Source organism: Miscanthus floridulus, chromosome 16, assembly GCF_019320115.1.
Source record: "Miscanthus floridulus cultivar M001 chromosome 16, ASM1932011v1, whole genome shotgun sequence".
NCBI lineage: Eukaryota > Viridiplantae > Streptophyta > Magnoliopsida > Poales > Poaceae > Miscanthus > Miscanthus floridulus.
The window spans coordinates 35,627,734-35,638,468 of record NC_089595.1 but is presented as its reverse complement, the minus strand read 5'-3'; positions in this window follow the sequence as shown (position 1 = coordinate 35,638,468).

Here is a 10,735-nt window from a genome sequence, read left to right as displayed (position 1 = left end):
TTAATGCACAAATATAATTTAAACTGCTGAAAAGTAGGGTTTATGCACCAGGGCTTGCCTAGGTAGGACATATATTAAGAAGTTAGTATCTGCATCTTTAGATCATCCACCATCAGCTAAATAGAAAGCCCAATGCATCATCTCCTAGGGAGAATACCATTACACCATCTTCGGATTCCCAATCATCCTTCAATTGATCTGTTGATCCATCATCGTACCTATATGATATGCACTGATGCAAATGCATAGATGTAAATAATCAACGATGGCCAAAATGCTTATAAATTCGATCATGCCTCACAAGCTAACAAGATAGCTCTAACGCTGGTCTACGTATCCTTGTTGTCAAGTAAGGCGTTGCTTCCCAACAATAATTTTAGTTATACAAACCCGAGTTGTTTCTTTATCCCATTCTATCAATTTCATCTTTATTCAAAATAGGACATCATTATCTATCTAGCAAACTAATTATTCTGGAGTTATAAAATTTACAATGAGTAGCTAATATTGCTAGGAACCTACTGTAACAATTTTAGATCCAACACTATTACCAATTTATCACGTAAATTCCTACAAGTTCTACTTTTAACAATATTAAGCATTTTAAAATAATTAGAGAAACCCTAAAAACATTCCAACTCTATGAGAACAAAATACACTACTAGGTAGATCATGATTTTAGAAACTTAACAAAACTAGTTTCATAATTTTTGGACAGCTACACAAATGTAGAACTTGGACAGCGGCTTGGCTGGGCCCATAGACGTGCATGCGGCCTACTGGCCAGACGCGGCCTAGCGGCACAGTAATTGGCATGGTAGCCCAGGCAGATGAGCAGCCAGCCCACGTGTGGGAGGAGGCCGGCCCTGCGGGACGCGTGGCACCCGACCCAGGCAGGCGGCACAAGATGGCCCAGCCACGGCAGCCACAGATCGGCCCAGTGCGAGAGCATGCCAACCCAGGCGGGTGCGCTGCCAGCAGCCTAATAGGCCAGCTCACGCGTGGTGAGCGTGGCCCAACACGGGTGGTAGGACATAAATTTGTGAGACGGCCCCTATACTTTCCTTAAATTAATCCGCAATACTCTAGACACTATTCGACACTATTAACCCGAGTCGCGTGGTTTGCAAATAAAACCCTGTACAAAATTTCTACTTGGATTCTTACCCCTTTCCTCATCCTCAAAACAGAGGAGGCACGGGATGGCACAGCGAGGTACGCGGATGACGGCGCAGACTGAGGCAGGCAGCGCGGGCCACGCGGGTGGCACTCTAGGCACATCGGCGGCTTAGGCGCGCTACGAGGAAGGCGAGGCGATGGCGGCAAGTCACCAAGGAGCAGTAGGGCAGCGCTGCAGCACAAGGGAAAGGTAGCAGGACTCGAGCGCGTATGGTGGCATGGCCACAACGGGGTCGAGGCTTGGTGCAGCCATGGCCTAGTGGTGGTGGTGCAGAACGGCGCCCGTGGCGAGCAGCTAGCCTCTTGGTCATCTGCTGGTTCGACGGCTGCTACAAGTGAGAGAGCTAACCATAGCAAGGCCAAGCTAAATAGGGACATCGGAGTGGAGGTGACAAATTGGGTGGAGGGCTAGAGATAGAGTTGAGAGATGCATACATGGAGGCATGTAGCCGAATAGAGTAGATATGAAGAACTTGTTGGTTGTTTGAGAAGTGGAGTGCTCAAAGGGCAAGTCTTGACTACAGAGGTGACATGACTAAAATTTGAGCCATCATCATACTATGACTAGTCGGGTACACCTTTTGAACACAACATTGTGGTCATGGTTGGTAGGCTAGCTTGGTCTAATCACTGTCATCAGCTTCTAGTCCTTTGTATGCTTCAAAAGTTGGATATTTTTTGTTGGAAGCACCTAGTTCTGGTTGCGGTGACTCTGTGGCTGTATAGCTAGAACCAATTCTAGGAAGATGTTGACTGCCTATAGTCAGAGTACATAGGAAGGATCTAGATTGTTATTAGTTGTGCATTACTGACGAGCATCCTGACTATTAGTGGTAGACTTGTGAATCATGATATTCACAGTCGGCGTCGGCGCGAGGCAAACAGAGGGATAGCGAGCTAGGGAGGGAGAGCAGAGCTGTGGCGTTGGTGCACACACGGTAGTTTGGCTCGGTAGGACAGCCAGAGACAAAGACCTATGGATGTAGACCATGCAATAGGAAAAGCAAGGACCTTTTGTGAGCTCGCCACCAATTCCAAAAGCGCGACGTGGGGGGGACAGGGAAGGACGGCGCAGCGTGGCCGTCAGCTATGCGCCTGCATGCACATGGAACACGAAAGGACATGGCAAGGGTAGGGGCAGGGCCATGTGAAATCCTAGGGAAATTTCAAGCCAAGCAGTACACAGCAGCAGCAGGGACGACACATGCTCCATGCGCTACAGCACGGCACAGAGGTAGACAGGGAAAAAGAAAGAGCAAGCAATCAACTCGATAGCGCGGTGCGACACAATAATTTGGGGGATCCAAGCGGTCAGGATGGCACCTGTCGCGGTTACATTGCCAATTTATCTAGGGACTAAAACTAGTCTATACATAAACGTAAACATGTCACTAGACCAAAGCGTTTCACTGAGCATGCTTATCAAAATAAACACGTGAGTATATATATATATATCCTTTTATTTATTAAAGGATTTTATTTAATTTATAAAAGTTGCTTTTCACGCTTAATCTAATAGTACAAACCATTCACTGGCATCATCGTTCGACATTCCTAAATATTTCTACACACTGCGTAATTTAACTTGAGCGTTTATTTGAGTCCAAGAAACTAAGTCACACAGGATTCGCTTATCGCCTCAAGTACGTTTTAAATAAAAAATCTGAGAAAACTCGCTTCGGAAATTTTTCTTAGGCCTAAATCGAGGCGCTAACGAGCTCGTAACACCAGAGGTGTTACAACCAACCCCCTTAGAAAGAATCTCATCCTGAGATTCGAAGCAAGAACCAGAAGAGGGGAACACGATTACATTTTGTAGATTAGGGATTACACGAAAGATTACACGACTTCGAATACTAAACCACACAGGGATACATGGTTAAGAGCAACCTGGTACAACCAAGACTTAATCCAGAAGTCGAGATAGATGAGGGCAATGGAGAAACAACAAGATAATGATTATCCAAAACATGGCGTAGCACCAACTGATCCAGAAATAGTCGATGGAGAAGTAAAACATCGTGAACCCTAAGGTTGACTACCCCAAGGGAACTTGAACTTCTTCGATGAACCAGATCCTTTCTTCTCCTCATATTACACCATCACCTCAGACTGATGAACCTAATTCCACAAGGGACGACTGGATCTTGTAGCTCTGCTCCGAATGAGAGGGAATGGTGATGAGGACATGACACCCATACATATGACCATGATTGGTGCATGGGATGGAGGGGAAGGAGCCCAGCAAGGGTGTCCAAGTCAAGAAGGAGGCCTGAGGCTAATTCGGTTCGAGTCCCCGAGGTGGAGGCCCAAAGCAACTCAAGTTTGAGTCGGCCTCGGCCTCCAGGACCAGTCTGCCTTAAACTGGTCACCCAAGACGCATCTGGACTCCATTTTCGATGATCCACAGATGGATGGAAAGATAATTTGATAAGGAAGCCAATCCAAGTGGTTTCACATCAAAAGCTCTTCGGAATCAACAGGAACTGTCGAAACAATTCAGCATCTAGAATCTATCAGGGTGTTGCGACACCGTCTTTTGGTCCGTTGGATCATGTATCGAGTTTGGGCCCATTAGGGGTGCATCTAGGGGTCTTACATGACCCTAGAGTATTCATAAACAGCCACCACCCCTCCATTATGGTTTGGATTTTACTTAGATTATTCTGTCAAGAATAGTTTTGCCGTTCATCGGTTTGTGAGACCCCAACTTCGTGAGATAATCATTCATCTATAATTTGGTTGCGTTCTTTCTTGTTCTTGCTTGTGTTCTTCATTGCGCAGGCAGGGATTAGCCTTCTTGGTGAGGTCAACCTGGTCTGTAACTTGGTTGATAACTAGAGGAGCTGTGGTGCTAAGATTGTAGGGTTCAATCTTTCGATCTGAAGCCGGATCGGTGTGTCATTCTCCGCCACAATGATAGTTACCATCACCTAACGGTAGATCGGGATCCTCATTCCCATTAAGTGGTAATCAGAGCTAAGGTATACCATCAAGTTCACTTTTATTCCCTAGTTTTGAGTGTTTCGCATTCATCCCATAGTCTAGTGCCATACTTGTTTTTCCTGTCCTAGAACCTTCCGCGCCATAGCCTTTGCATATTTTAGTTTTAGAGTCCGTTGTGTTGAGTTTGTGTCTGGGTCGAGGTCTTGTTGCTGGTTAGGTCATGTTAGAGTCCAGTTCATGTGTTTTCCCCCATCATTTCCATCAAATCTTTGCTTCCGTGACCAATTTTGCGCACATTGTTCCCGTTTTGTCCTCTAATTCGGAGCCAATTCTTAAAACTGGTCTAGTTTTCGCATACAGACTCCGATTTCGACGTTCCATATATCAAAATTGATCAGAAAAAAATTTCGGATCCATCCATCCCCCATTTTCTCAGGGTTCAGAATTTTTAGATTGGTCAAAAAGTGGTTACAAGATCCTCTTTTCGTGGTCACAAGGCTTTGTCGATTTTGAGCAAGTTTTCTAAAAATTCCACAGGCCACGTCTTTCACTTGTTTCAGCTCATATTTTCTGTGGTTACTTATTTTGTGCTCCTAAGTAAAGGAAAAATATCAAAAAAATAAAATAAAAAGTTGAAATTTCCCAAAAAAAACAACGACAGCCCAAAAAATAGAAAAAAAGTGAGGGGCAAAAGAGGAACAATATTTAGAGGATCACATAGAGAAGACCAAAGTGAGCTGTGTTAGCGTGTGTTGTCTGGTTCCTTATTTGTGTTGTTGTTTCCATCCACCATACTTGTTTTTCTCATACCTGTCACCTTGCTATCCACCATACTTTTGTCACACGCCTGGTACTTGGAATATTTTAGACCAGCAACGAGAACAAGTACTTTGGACTATAATTCAGCATTACTTTCTGTTACTGACTTGTGTGCTAGATATACATAATACTCTTTGTGTGCCTTCCAAGCTCCACAAACTCTTTAGATCAGTACAGACAAAGGGCCTTGCAATCTCGGTACCACTGCCTCACAGGTATCACGAACTAGCCGCCGGTTGTACTGCCGGCTGCTTGCATTGGTAAGAACTTTGTAAGAGCTTGGTAAGATGCTTCCACTTGCTGTGAAAAGTGACACCACTACAACCATGTAGTCATTTGGTAGGGATAACTTTTACCGTTTGTTCCTTGTTTTTGTGTTTACAATGATAGGTTGTTCATATCCACCGACTTATTATGGTATAGGTGCTGATGAGTACATGGAGTGGGAAATTGCCATCGATAACATATTTGCTACTCGCTTTATGTGTCCAAGGAGGAAGGTAAAAAATGCAGCTAGTGTTTTGTGACATTCTGCTTTATCTTGGTGGGAGTCTTTAGATCCTTCTGATAAACCTCAAACTTGGAATGATATGAAACTTCTTATGCGAGAAACCTTTGTTAATCCACCTCCTGTTTTGACTTCATATGCTGAGGTGCACCATTTAGAGGAAGAGTCTGTTGTTATTCCTCTTGCTATGACTAACCTTCTACAGAATAATGTACATAAGCGAGAGGATGACATGGAAGAAAATGAGGAGCTCACAACCTCATATGCAAATTCAGAACCATCACTTCACAATGCACCTATTACTCCTGCTGAGAACACAGGTAATGCCCATGGTCCTACACTCATGGAAGGTGAAAATTGTCTTAATGTACTAAATTTTTCCACAAACCATGCTGTCATAGAGCAATTGTTAGTGGAACCCTCTCTTGATTTATCTTTGTCCCATGATAATTTGCTTGATGTTCCTTGTGACAAAGATGAATTGGTTGAAGATGCTTCAGTTTTACATGTTTTGGAAACAGTGACTTGTGCTGAAAATAAACATGTTATTCATATTGCTACTAAAATTGATGAGTTCAAACTGTTGTCTTCTTTACATACTTTGGGTTGCATTGAATTTGATGTTTTGTGTAACCTAGATTGTTTGGAAGAGAGCCTTTTTAAATATGCTGATTTGCCTTGGTTTTCTAAACACACATATCATGTTATTGGCAGATATAACAACAAGGGACAATATATGATACATCGAGTATACATTCGTAATAATATGAATTCTCCTTTTGTTGTACAAGATTATGATCATTTAGAGGGCAGCCATAATAATTCAAACATCTTCTCATGTTCCTTAAAGAAACAAGTTCACTTCCAAGAAGGGGAGCATTGTTGGTTGCTACCTATGTCTGCTCGACCATCTATTCCTACATTGTCTTTGGTTAGTTCTAATCTTTTGCAGGATAGTGTTGACATACATCGTGTGCATTCAGATCATGGAGTCTACATGCTTGCTGAAATTTTTATGTGAGATGACATGCTAGAAACTTGGAAACATGGTCATGTTCTTTCTCACAATTATTTTAGTTTTCTTTGTCCTCGCAACCCCGTTCTCCTTTATGTTGTGCAGGACCAGTTTCAAGCATAATCGACGCCGAGGACGGCTTTTCATCAAGAAGGGGAGGATGATGAGGACATGACACCCATACATATGACCATGTTTGGCACATGGGATGGAGGGGAAGGAGGCCAGCAAGGGTGTCCAAGTCAAGAAGGAGGCCTGAGGCTAATTCAGTTCGAGTCCCCGAGGTGGAGGCCCAAAGCAACTCAAGTTCGAGTCTGCCTCGGCTTCTAGGACCAGTCTACCTTAAACTAGTCACCCAAGACGCATCTAGACTCCGTTTTCGATGATCCACATATGGATGGAAAGATAATTTGATAAGGAAGCCAATCCAAGTGGTTTCACATCAAAAGCTCTTCGGAATCAACAGGAATTGTCGAAACAAATCAGCATCCAGAATCTATCAGGGTGCTGCGACACCGTCTTTTGGTCCATTGGACCATGTATCGAGTTTGGGCCCATTAGGGGCGTGTCCAGGGGTCTTGCATGACCCTAGAGTATTCATAAACAGCCGCCGCCCCTCCATTAGGGTTTGGGTTTTGCTTAGATTATTCTGTCAAGAACAGTTTCGCCGTTCATTGGTTTGTGAGACCCCAACTTCATGAGATAATCATTCATCTGCAATTTGGTTGCGTTCTTTCTTGTTCTTGCTTGTGTTCTTCATTGCGCAGGCAGGGATTAGCATTCTTGGTAGGTCAACTTGGTCCATGACTTGGTTGATAACTAGAGGAGCTGTGGTGCTAAGATTGCAGGGTTCAATCTTTCGATCTAAAGCCGGATCGGTGTGTCATTCTCCGCTTCAACAATAGTTATCATCACCTGATGAAAGATTGGGATCCTCGTTCCCATTAAATGGGATGAAGAAGAAGAGTGAGGACCAAGGGTATCTTATAGAGGCGAATAGAGGTGGGGCACAACACACAGGAAGTGGAGAGGGCATGGAGGAGATACACAAATGGTTCATGCTATGGGGACAAGCATAGCCATGGTGCGCTTCCTACGTGAGCAGGCAGAAGATAAGGGAGAGGAGAGGAGAGGGGGTCCGCTTGATGAGGCAGGCGTGTGGGTGACCATGTTTTGAAGAGAAAAGAGAAAGGGGAAGGGGGTCTGGTACGGGGATGAGGCATGAGAGTCAAGAGCCAACCGGATGCTGAGAAAAGGAGAAAAACACAGTGCACAAAGATAGCGAGTGTGGCACAATGCCGTGGCCACGCGAGAACGAGGAGCTAAGGACCTAATACAGACAGCGTTCGCAAGGCACACAACAAAACGACCCAGCATGGGTAGCGCGGTCAACTAAACACGGGGCTTGGGACATGACATCCACTCAGGATTTTACAATTACTCCTGACTATCCAAGGCTAACTTCCCTTACTACTCTTCTTTTTCTTTCTTTTACTCGACCACATCCATCTTTCATGTAGACTAAGACCATGTCATATGTTCTTGCTCCAAAACCACCTCCTCTTGCTTACCTTGAGAGAACACTATGTCATCAACCTATTGTGGATTCCTATTTGAACACCTGAACATTTCTAAGGAAAATATTTGTAGCAAAAGTGGTATGGCGGTGTAACTTGGTAAAGGTACTTGGTCAACAACCTCGATACCAGCGCATGCCGAGCAGTGTCACCATGTGGCAGCTATTGCACAGGGAGCCCTCGGTGTCGTCGCGGCACCATAAGCTATTAACCAGGCAACTACTACCAATTTACACGCCATGAAGGCGGTGGGGTCATAGACCACAGAATAAGGGGAGTACTGTGTAAGGAAAATGGACCCTTGGCCCATTTACTTTGGATTTTGGTGTTTGATGACCAACACAACCAAATAGGACTAATGAATTTGCAAGAGTTTGTTTTGTAGTTCAATAGGGTGCAAGACATAACTTGGACGAAGGCGACGTGATGATCCAATGATCAACACCTCAAGCAAGACCTTAGGAGCACAAGAAAAGACCCAAGAGATCAAGCAAAGTCCAAGCATGAAGATTGAAACCAAGCCATACACAAGATCATGAAGAAATGAGCTCACTGTGGTGACCGAATGCAGGACTAGACACTGGACAAGCAACCGGACGCTGCGACCGGACGCTGGGCGAGTGGCTTGGCAGACAGGCGACCGGACACTAGATCGGACGCTAGCGGCAACTGATCGGACGTAGGACATCAGTGTCCGATCGATTACAGTAAGGTTCTAGAGTGGCACATCTGCGACCGGACACGTCCAGTGGCAGGCGACCTGACGCTGGCCATCGTCCGATCAGTACATTGCTGGCTCAATAGTTGGGACGACCGGATGTGTCTAGTTAGGACGATTCAGCGTCCGATCAGTAGCAGTTTCGTGGGAATTCGACCCCAACGGCTACTTTCTCAGTGGGGCTTATAAATACAACCCCCAACCAGCCATTTGACAAGTGTGGAACTGAGTAAACATACCAAGGGTGTTGATGCACCATTTTAGTGATCTCCACATGCATAGTGCTTAGTGTTTTATTAGGTGATTAGCATAAGTGCTATGCGAAGTGCTTAGGTTGATTAGACCACCACTTATGCGCTTGCTCTAGGTGTTTGCCTAGTGTTTAGTGAGGTTTGCATACCTCTTGCCACCCCATGCTTGCGAGCACAAGTGTTGTACATCGGAGGGGCTTGAAGTCTTGCGAGATCACACCAACTGCGTTTGTGGTGTGGCCACCACCGTGTACCGGAGGGAACAAGGCCCGCAGCGTTTTGGCCAGAAGCTTGATAGTGAAGACGGTGGGAAGCATCTTGGAGAGGCTTGCTGAGAGGCACATCGGAGACCCACTTGCGTGTGGGGAAAGCCCGAGGCTATCCACAGAGTTACCCAACCAGGAGCTTGGCCCTTGCAAGGGATTCCTTGCGAGGGGCTCAAACGAGGACTAGAGGGAAGCTTGCACGCTTCTCGATACCTCAGTAAAAATACCGAAGTCGTCGATGGGAGTTTGCATATCTCTACCTTGCTCTTTAGCTTCCGCATTTACATTGATTACTTTACTACATTTGCGGTAGAGATAGCAACACACTAGCAAAACCATAGTTGCACATCTAGATAGTTTATCTATTGCATAGGTTTTGCTAGGGTTTGCAAAATACACCATAGTTTAGAGTCAGAATTTTTAAGTCGCCTAATTCACCCCCCCTCTTAGGCATCACGGTCCCTTTCAATTGGTATCAGAGCCGGTTGGCTCACATTTGGACCTTTGGCTTAACCGCCGTTGAGCCGACGCTATTGTAGAGTGGTTGGGATGGATACCGCTAAGCCTCCACAATTTGATGGCACTAACTTCCTTTACTATAAAGCAAGAATGGCTTGCCACCTTAAGGTGGTTGATTTGGGTGTATGGAGAGTCACTTGTGATGGGATGAAACCCATTAAGAATCCCAAAAAGCCCACAAAGAGTGATGAAAAAGAAATGCATTTTAATGCTAGAGCTAAGAATTGCTTGTTTGAATCATTTAGCATGGACGTGTTTAACCAAGTGTTCACCTTAAATACGGCACATGAAATTTGGTTAAAACTCCAAGAGCTCCATGACGGCACAAGTAATGTCCATGAGCAAAAACATTGTCTAGCTAAGCAAAATTATGATTCCTTTGCTATGAATGATGATGAGCTTGTTCGTGATATGTATTCTCGATTGAATCTAATTATCAATGAGCTCCATTCAATAGGATTATTAAAGCTCGATGATGCGGACATCGTGAGGAAGATCATCTCCATTCTACCACAAAAGAAATATGCAAGCATCATCACCATCCTTCACAACATGGAGAACTTGAGCACCATGACCCCGGGCATTGTCATTGGCAAGCTAGTGGCATTTGAAATGTCACGTAAGATGGGTCAAGGAGAAGCATCTTCATCAAGCAAAGGCAAAGCTCTCACTTGTAGCGAGAAGAAAAAGATGAAGGGCAAGAAAGTTGAGTCAAGCTCAAGCTCAAGCTCAAGTTCCTCAAGTGAAGAAGAAGATGAGGACGATGATGATGATGATGAAGATTCAAGTGATGATCAATCTTCCTCCTCCACCTCCGACCTTGATGAAGAATCAATCAAATTAATCAACAAGGTGGAGAAGATGATCCAAAGGCTCAATGTCAAGGGTGTGCCCATCCAAATTCAAGATCTCATTTTCACCAATCAAAGAAATGTGC